The sequence below is a fragment of the Scomber japonicus genome, chromosome 7 (genome assembly GCF_027409825.1).
Source record: "Scomber japonicus isolate fScoJap1 chromosome 7, fScoJap1.pri, whole genome shotgun sequence".
Taxonomy (NCBI): Eukaryota; Metazoa; Chordata; class Actinopteri; order Scombriformes; family Scombridae; genus Scomber; species Scomber japonicus.
Genome location: NC_070584.1, coordinates 21300117 through 21311139, shown reverse-complemented (window position 1 = coordinate 21311139; position 11023 = coordinate 21300117).

Here is an 11023-nt window from a genome sequence, read left to right as displayed (position 1 = left end):
TTGCAAAAGGTAATTTTTATCCTGTACACCAATACACATGGCCAGTGACACTCACCTCTGAGAGAAATCCTTGCACATTTACAGTGCTTTGATGTGAACATTTCTGACCTAAATTCTCCACTGCTGCCCATTTTTCAAGGGCTAACACCTGTTATCAATGTGTTGCTATTCAATTAGGTCAACTATTGTGCTGTGTTATTCAGAGAATGGCTAATAAAGCGTAATTGCAGCACATAGACCCATAAAGTCAGGCAGGTGAAGAGGCAGAGAGAGCTGCTTTATGGATTTAAAAGAGGGGGTGGGCATTGTTCTCCAATGATAAAGCTCCACTCCAGTGTCTGTGTGTGTATGTTTACTTACCTCTCTGTGGAGGCCTAAAGGTATAATTTTTGGTGACGTGTGTTTTTCTGTGTGAGTGTGTGTTTGCTTACCTCAAAGTTAGAGACCAAGAGAAGTGGGTGATGTGCAGGTCACTTGGTCATTATGACAACTTGTGTGTGTGTCTGTTGCTGTGTGTGCTAAGACTTAATGGAGAGTAAATACAGGGATCCTAACCATTAACTGTGCCATCGGGAAACATTATCTATGGCCAGTTCGTCTCTTTGACTGAAGGAATTTGGTCCTGGAAACGTATGTTCTTTTCTTCCACACCTTAACCAGGAGGTCACATGTTTTAAAGGCAGGGGTTACACTGTTATTAACTTTCATCATTCAAAATTACGTTATAGATTATGCCAATGCCACAATATGGGCCTTCTGCCCTACAGCAACGTTAAAGGTCACATTAATCAGGACATCCTTGCCAACTGCCCAAACTGAGCTACAACATTAGTTTCACCAGATATTTGTGACAAATACAAGCTATTTGTTTTTTTTGCTATTTGTGGACCCTGTTTTGTTGAGGCCAACTTTGGGATAACACAAGCCAAAGTCAAGTCAAATTTCCATATGAACACACAAGCACTTTCATACATACACATACATACAGATTACTATCACACACATTTTGTGGCATCATTTTAAACACATCTCCAGCAGGTATGGCAACATGTTATCATTATACTTCCAAATATCATATAACTTGTCTTCAATAACACTGAATCTGGTCCTTATGTCATCCAGATTGCTCTCCATTATTTTTAGGAGTTGCCTTCTAGGTCTTTATTTTCTCTGGCAGCATCTGACTATTGGAAACAAAACATGAGCACATGAAGCAATCATATGCTTTAAAATGACAAAAGGAAGTTAGAATAGAACTACAATAAAAGTAATTATATGTATTTTTGAAATGCAGTAAGTCATTGAAACAATTACCTGGCATGTTGATAATGTTTACCTGAACTGGATCTTCAGAAAATTCTGGTCTATGTGGTCTGGCAGCAGCTGATCTTACAATTAGAAGAAGCCTATGTAACCTTCAGATCACTTTGATCCCTGCAGTGTCACAGCAGCCATACTGTATTTCTTACTAAACTGACTTTGAAAATCTCTCTGAATCCTCACAGTGTATGAGCCCATTAGCAAAATGCCTGAGACAAAAAATGTAATGTTCTTCACTGAAACCAATGCAATCATTTCACAGTCTTAGCTGACAAGAGGAATGGAGTGAAGAGGTTGGCCAGCGAGTTTTCTGACAGAAGTTTGGACAGAAGAAGAGTTGAGATGTGAGTTCATTTTATCTGGACAAAGTCCTTCCTGTATTGAATAATTTAGTCATTCAGCCAGTCAGTCAGTCAGTCAGTACAAACGGAACAGCCATTGGGTTCACATTTTGTCTGTCAGTTGATTAGTAAGTCCAGCCATGAAGATTTAGTCATTCAGCCAACCAGTTAGTCATTGCGTGGGACAACAGTTAGCTATTGGGCTGGTTGGCCAGACAGTAAAGCAGCTTATTAGCCAATTAGCCAACAGCTTAGTTATCTATATGTAGCTTTGACTAGTTGGGAAGTCAGTTGACTGCCAGTCAGTAAGAGCCAGTTGTCAGTAAGTCAAACATTGTGTCAGCAAGGCAGCCATCAAACTTTTTGTTTTGGTCATTTGGTTTGTTTAATTGGTTGGCCTACAAATTTACCATCCAACTGGTCAGCAAGTTACTCCATCAGGTAGCCAGTCAGATAACTTGTTTGTTCAACAGACTCACAGTTTGTGAAACAACTAAGCCGTTTGCGTGTCACTTTATTCTACCAGTTACTCAACCAGTCACACAATCCATCAGCTAGTCAGTAAGTCATTAAGTCACAACTGATCATCAGTCATGAGTCAGCCAACAACAGAGCTGGCCAGTAAGTCCATCCAGTGGGTTCTAAAAACAGTCAAGTAGGCCTTTTTGTATATTTTCAGAGCTGTACAAGCAGATGTGTGTGCCTGTGTGTATGTGTGTATTCAAGAGGCAAGAAAAAAGAAAGCATGTAGTATATTAAATGTATATATTGCAAAGCGTATATGTACAGTACAGTGTGCATGTGTGTATGTGTGTGTACTTTGTTGTGGACCACCCACAGGCCTCAAGTATCTCTGGGTGAGGCCTGGACCTGGATTAATTATGGACCCCATATGAGGTGGTTTTGTGGCAGATTGGAAGGGTGGGGGTGGGGTTGCTACACCTGTGAACTCCGTCACTGCAAACCTCAAGCCAGCTCCCTGACATGAGGCGGTAGGTATGTTGGCCAGAGTGAAAATGACTCCCAGCTTTCCCCCCTTCAGGCCCGAGGGGGAAATCTCACACATATGGTTCATATACTCATTTGTCTAAAAGTTAGGAAACATCAAGAAAGAAATCCAGATATGTTTTAAGGAATGAGAAAATTCTAGCTTTCCAGCTGGATAGAGTAGTGAGGGCAATTTTCTGAGAAATGCAGACAGAGTCCCCTGTTGTGGAGATATATAGGAGCTGCCCTTTACTGGGACCCCAGCAGATATAAATGGCGCTTCAATCTCGTCTCCCCGGCAGCGGGACTCCGGGCGTTACCGATGGTTTGAGGCATTTTAACCTCGTGCCGACGACGATAAATCTGTCACCTGGTAAAATCCGTCTCCAGGCTCCCAGTTGGAAGAAACAAATTGTGGCTTTGGGTTGGAGGGAGTGAGAAGCAGGAGGAGGATGAGGAAAGAATGGAGGGAAAGAGGGTGAAAAGAAGAGAAGGAGAGAGAAGTGACCTGTCAGCCAAGCCCATTCATCATGTGGACAAAATGGTCACCCTCGTCCTTTTCCGCTGACCAGCCAAAACATCCTGTGGTAAGCAAGTTTTAAGGTGGCGTGGAAGTGTGTGTCTTCCGATTTCTTTTTCTCTTGTTACTTTTATCTTTGATCTCATCAGTATTACTAACATCGATGTTTACCTTTTCTTGAATTAAAAAAGAATACACTATGTCTCCATGCTTCGTCTGCTTTCATCTCACACAGCACAGTTAAATGTCTGATGTTGAATCTGTTGAATCTTCTCTCATGGTATCAGTATTTAAGAACACACCATGGGTTGGAAATAAGATGAAGTCATTGAAGGTTGGCACTAATACACAGTCAGAAAACTTGTGTGTGGTATTTATAGTATGCGGTGAGACGGCTTCGCTGGTCATTCTTAATTATTATTTTTTATATACAGCAAAAGGCCTCATGATCTGACGTTGTACAGTTGTGTGTAGCTATTAAAAGTTGGCAGGTTGTGCACCACATTAATGAGGACCTCCAGTTGGAGCGGTCAGGTAGAGTCAGGCCTGTGGTGGCCAGGAAGCTGACAGCTTCATCCCCTGGAGAAAATGGTGAGCCAGTTTGGGTTTGGCAAGACTCTGTGTATGTGTGTGTGTGTATGGTGGTGGAGTGTGTAGGGTTGTTCATACAGTATGTTCTGATATAAAGACAGTGAATACATACAAATTAATGTACATACTGTAGAAGCAAACCTAGATGCAATTTCACAAGTGTAAGCAAAAGTAAAAGCTTAGTAGTCACACAGAGCTGCTCTCAAGCAAACATGGAAAAAAACGCCAAAACAATAACTTATGATGTGTTAAGTCTCAAGAAACAGCATATAGATTGTGTATTGTTCTGCCTGTCCTCACGAGAAAAATTACAGTTAACATCTAAAACTCAGGCCTGAAGAAATGACCTATAGTTACATTTGCACCATCTAGCATCCAAGTTATTATGACGTGGGGAAGTGACACAGATATTAGTGTGTCTCAACAGGTATAGACTATGGGTCTATATAAGCCTGCCATTGACTACCTATTTCAGGTGGCATTCTTCTCCCCTCCCACTTTCTATGTTTCACCATTTTCACAATCCCTGTCGCTATGTGAAATGACAACAACCTCCACACAGTTAAAATAGCAAGTTATGTATGTCTTTTTTATCACTAAAAGTCACTAAAATACAGGTGACATATGTCTTTTACTGTTTTATGTGGTGCTTTCTTTTGTGGGAATTTAGACATTTTAATGTGAGGATCAAACCAGTTCCGCCCGACACTATTTTGCAGGGCAACTGTTGCTCCATCCTGGGCTTAACACTGACCAAGATGATTGTGATTGGTTTACAGGCCAGAGTGTTTTTTTTATCCTTATAGCAGAAAGATAGTTGGTGCAGCCAGACCTTTATCCAGTGCTGTAAGATGTCATCAATATAAGGTTACGTGATAAAGTGACCTCATAAGATGATTTTGCCTTGGTATGAGGTGGAGGGTTAAAGCTAGATAGTCAAAGATCAGCATAATTGGCAAAAATTCGACATTTGTAATAAGTGGAATGTGCTGCAGGAGACCACTATTCGCTTCCCATTTCCAACCATCAGCGTCATGTTTCCAATTGCAAGTTCGAACACTTTTTTTAAAAACACTTAATGTTGTGGTGTTTACTGTTGCCATGATAATGAGTATAGATCACATTTCAAGTGATCATTTTAACCCAAACCATGATCTCTTGGTAACCCTAACCAAGTTTTATTTTGCCTAAACTAAAGCAGACCTGAGCATTGTCACACCATAAAAAATAATTACTTTATAGGAGTGATTTGTAATGGTTTTGGGAAGCCAGAGTACACAAATAAGGCTGCTAGATGAAGTAAATGTAACTATAGGTTGTTTTTTGCTTGCCTGAATTTTAGACATATACTTTGAATTTTTTATGAGGGTGTGCTGAATTTCCTATATTTTTCTTATTGTCAACAAATTTTCAGAGCCAAACCAACAATGAATTCATCCTTGTTATATGCAGGATAAATATTGTGCGGAGGAACATATTACCCACTGCAACTGTATGGGTCATTGATGTCTTTTTAATAGCTTTTGCGCTACAATGGTGGTCTATGGCACAGAAGAATAACATAGTATATCAGCCTTTGGCCACACACACAATACTTGTAGGTAGGATCAATTTATTGTTGGTTTGGCTCTGCATTTGAGATTTGTTGACATTAAGAAAAATACAGAAAATCACCTTTTTAAATGATGCTGCTGCACTTTCCATAGTTTAAACTGCATGCCCTGTGCTATTTAAATGGTACCACTGTATGGTAAACGTCTGCACTGCACAAGTTTTACAAAAACAGCATGGCTGCATAATTTTACAATTAACCTGCAGAAAACCATATGAATCCCACACAGTTCCAAACAATATGTCATATATCTCTCCACATTCGTATACAGTATGTGATGACTGATGGGCTTCAGTGATGGCCTGTCAATAAGCAGCACAGCCAGGAAATAAAGAGACCCCCACTTTCCCCAATAGGCAGCAACATAAAGAGAGGTGGGATGGTGGTGAGGGTGGGGTGAGTAGATAGATCATAGTAACAGCCAATAATAAATGGATCATGCTTCTATGTTTTTAAAGCCAGTGGCAGCTGTATTGAATGGGAAACCTTGTGTGGGGGAGAAAATAGAGGTTTATTGATCAGAGACAGCATGTCGGGTGGAGTGGTTTGGGGGTGGGGGGGTTGAGGCCCGTTGTCCTCCAGGAAAATGATGTTCTCACTGAGTTTTCTATTTCATAGACAGTCAACCCCCCCCCCCCCCACACACACACACACACACATATACACACACACTGGTTTTTGAATGATGGGTGGATAATGAGGAGGCATTTGAGCTGAGGCCATGCAGATACTAGTTTCACGTGTTTGTTTGTGTTAAAGGTGAGGTCAGATGGAGATATTTTTGCACCAATCTTTGTTATTTTTCTGGTGGTCAGTCAGAGTGCTGCACAGTGTGGCAGTAGGCCCAAGTGAAAACCTCTACTGTGTCTGTGAAAAAGCAAATTTGATCAGAGTACATGAGGAGCGCCATTCTCCAACACTCTCTCCCTCACTGTTGCACACTGTGCAAAAAAAATCACCTCTTTTGGGAAGTTAATCAACTTTTCAGAAAGTGAAAATAGAGATACAGATCAAGCAACATGTCTCACTACATTGGCCACAATGACATTTAGAGTTTCCCATTCTTAACCTGATTACTCTACTGGTTGTAGGTCAGTGTTACCCATATCAGCTAATCCTTATAGAGTACATCTGGGTAAGATACTTGGCTTATTTTTGTAAACTGTAATTTTTATTGTGGTATCATGGATACACCATACTTTTTCCACTTTGATTTTCACATAAAAGTCAAATGAGCATCATGTATAAAGAAAAGTCTGTGTTCACATAATTACTATCATGGCTGCTGCATTTACTCCTTACTAACGTTTCACTAACTGTAAGTAGACACCCACTTAATGTTTTTATTGTCTAAACTTCATTCATCTTTTCGCCAAAGTACCTGACCAACATAACTCCGGAAGACAACCTACATTCAAGTGTTACTCTTTCCCTCTACAAGATTTGATTAAAAAATGTTAGGCGCCACTCTCCCTCTAAAACATTTGAAATGCTGATGATGTGGTGGCGATTTGATTTGCAGAAATGCACGTATTTATTTTCTCAGTTGCCCTTGCCAAGCTCGAATTCCGAAAAGGATTTTCTCTCATTTGTTTCTCCTTTCTTTTCCTGGTTTTATTTTTCGTTATTTTTCTCCCTTTTGCTCGCTCCAAAACCCCAGTCGCATGCAGACTGGGTCGCTGACCAATTTAAACAGCAAGGTTTTCGGCAGCTAAACGTCGGCTAGCAGGAGTGCTGTGGTCTCAGCAGTACTTTGTCTGTGGCCACACAATTAAGGATTTAGGTGTGGCGATAGGAAGAATGTGGAAATCGGATACTGGCAGCCCACACCCTACTAACTCTTTCTTTCTTTCATGCCTTTTTTTTCTTTTTCTTTCACTCCTGTAATTTTTTTTGTCTTTGTTAGCCATTCTCTCTCTTTCTTCTTTCCCTCCATCTCTTTATCTATGCTCCCCTCCTTTTAATCAAGTAACTTGGGTGGTCACCCCATCTGTTAATATTTCCTTCTTTTTGCACGTTGCATCTTGCCTATGCAAATCAATTTGTGACTTATCTTTATGAAAAGCACTATATAAATATGCTTTTCTTACTTAATTATTTAGTCTATCCCTCCTTGCCATCTCCACCCTACGGTATATCTCTTTTTTCATTTTCTTCCCAAATCCCCCAATCTCACTCTTTTACCCTCTTCCTGTCTCAGCTGCAAAATGAACCCATGAGTCCACTCCACTGTCTGGAATGAGGCATTAGGTATTCCTCTTCCCTTTTGCTTCCTCTCCCCACAGACACTGGACCTGGAGAGAGAGATGGAGTAAGATAGGAAGGTGGGAGAAAGAAAAGAGAAAGTGGGGAATTAAAATAAGAGTATTGAGAAAGGAGTGGAAGTAGAAAGAGAAAAAGCTTGTGGGGCAATGACAAGCATAATGGGGGATCCATCCTGCATCCAGACTTATTAACTATAGTTAAATAGTTTCACTGCACTGGCAGGTAACCATGCTGGTTTCAATAAATGTCACTTTTTTCTAGGTTAAGAAAGCCATGTTCAATGCATTTTCTTAGATATTAATATCAGGGAAGTTTGAAACAGGTTTCTTCTTTCAAGGTTTTATTTCTTATATCCTGAAATATGGCAGCCAAGTCTGGCTGAAACATAAAACTGCTTGCCAAACTTGTCTTTTTTTTTTGCTATTTGAAAGGAAAGGAGTTCATATTTATGTATTGTACACACACATGCGCGCGCGCACACACACACACACACACACACACACACACACAGACTCATGCCATCTGTAACCGGTGCAACAGCAATAGGAACATATCCATCAAACAGGATGTCAATGAGGCACTGAGTCACTCTGTGTTTGAACAGATATACATTGCTTATTCAAGCTTATGAAGATATGAAAAGGAAAAAATATACACACAAACTGCAATCACATAAACAAAGAACAAACAGGCTTTAGTGTACTCTGAAGATTCATAAATAAACACTTTTTTGCAAAACAATACATACATGCCAGTACAGCCACCAATTTATACAATGACATATTATATAATGTTATGTAATATGTATATACAAACATTTGGATAAATAACCGAAAAAGAAACATATTTCTCCATGTGGTGTTTTGATGATAGCTGTAGAGTGTTTTTGAGCCAAAATGTAGTTAAGTCGGTTTTGATCTGGTTATTAGTGACCCCTCCCACGACAGTATCTGTATTAATTCTTCACTCAGTCATACACAATTATCACAGACAGCCGAGACATACATATTCATACTGTGTTTGTGTGAATATCTTTCTCTCTCATTGTTTGTTCCTCACTAAGTTACCCCCCCCCCCCACACACACACACACACACACACACACACGTACATAGTAACTTGAAGGTTCAAAAGGACTTGAATTGCACTCATCTAATTCATCACTTGCTGACAAAATGTTGCCCTGAAGAAGAATTTTCCAAGAAAATTCCTGCATGGACCAAACAAAGTGCTTCAGCTATGACTTATCAAACCCACAACAAGATCATTCTGCCTTTTGAACCATAAACTTTCCCCATTATCCCCGACTGTCACCAACTTATGATCCATGCTCCATAAAAACCCTTCATTCATCACCTCCAATTAAATCAATTATCATTCCTAGTGTAAGATCTCGACAAATCACAGTGGTCGATGGGTAGGTAGGCTCAGGCCATTGGGGGCATTTGGACAGGCAGAATGAGACAGTGGACAGATAGAGTCATCCTTCATGCTAAGTGGGATTGTCCTGACGCAGGCTGAGATAGACCCCGAGGTGTAATGGACCTCTTTGCCTTGACTTCCTCTGGCCTCAGCGACAGCGACAGGGGTGGAAAGTAGACCTGGGTCAAACAGCGACTGAATAGTTTTTATCCAAAGTGAAATAGCTGCCATTTTAAAATTACAAAATGATTGATGGAATACACTTTAAAAAGTGCTTTCATTTTTTTAAAGCTGCAATATTAATTTATTCATGTTTGTGTCTAAATGTTCAGCTACATCCTCCTGAAACATTTAATTGATATTGGGAATATATATGTGTGGTGCATATAGTTATGCACCACTCAAAGCCAATCGCATTGACCACTTACCTACATTTTTCTTTACTGTAGAATGTTACAATAAACCTACATTTAAATCAAATGTTTCCCATTAACATAAAATGCTGTCGTATAAATATGCTTCAGCGGCAGTATGGCAGCTTAGCTAATGTAAATTAGGGGCATATGAATGTACTTGTGGGTACAGTTTCTTGATAATTGTGTAAGATATAAAAAAGTATATCCAAATGTTCCCTTGAAGCCTGACCAGATATTATCTCCACAAACTCAGTTGGATACAGTTTGTGTCTCAACTCATCCACTTGTTGTCTTGATATCTTAAAGGTTGAATATGTAGAATATTTATTAAAAGCTATATTTTGTTTAAAATAATACAGCCACGGGGCGTTTTGAGGGGTACAGAATGAAAGTATTGCTTTTCCATAAAAAAAATATTTAGTCTGAGTTAATATTTTTAAAATTTTTTGACTGGTTCGACAATGACGTTCTGACACGTTCTGTGTACATTGTACCAGCCAATTAACGGCCGGAATTGCGGGTTGCCAGGGTTGTCTGTTGTTCCGGTGCAGCTACTGTAGGCTGGCACTGGGTGAAATGGAGTTGTAAACAAACACGGCCGTGTTGGACTTACTAAAACCAGCGTTTTTTGCTCTCAAGTACAACTTTTCATCACAAAACTTCGAAGGTAAGACAGAATATCTGTTAGTCACTGTAAATAAGTGGTTGTTTACCTTTGTATGCTGCTGGTTCACTGAGTTTTTAGCGCAATAATAGTGGTATTGTTGAACTCGCCAGGGTCTTAGCTTTCATATGAGATGCTATTTGTTTGTGTACCATGAAGTATCAAAACGGTAGCAATGGAAATGTGGAGAGTGGGTTGACTTTCTGACGCTATTCGGATTTTGATATTTGATCATTAACCTCTTAACGCACGCTGTTCCGTTCACGGGACGGGACGGATGTTAGGAGGTAGCCACACGGTCTTCTGAATGTTTTAAACACCAACCCTTAAACATATATACTCATGCCGTACATTGTTGGAAAGCTTAGATTGTTCTGATTCATTCAAGACCACTCACGACTTATATGGTTGCTCACAGCCGTAATAGTATTACCGATTAGCTCGGCTAGCCACTCAGCTAAGTGAGAAAAGCTATAATGCCTACATACCTTCAAAGTCTTCCCTTTATCCACAACGATCATCTTATGACTCAGGACTTTCTGTACAGCTCGCCAAGTATCCATTCTTGTGAAATATGAAATCCGTTTTCATAAAACCGGAATATTTTCCTCAATATGTCCATGTATTTAGTCCAACACGTAATGTAATAACACAAATAACAAACCATATATGGTCCGTTTACGTCATTTCCTGACCTGCGCGTCCATCTCAGACTACACGTGACTAGATGTTTACGACCGTGAGCCTCTTCTGCTTCTGACGACACCACACACAAGCCAATCGGTGTTTAGGATTAGGCAGTACATGCAGAGACATTGCTGCTACTCCCACTGGCGTTACAATGTAATGTACCTCGGTGGTTTCAAGTCAGTTACAGCCAGGGTAT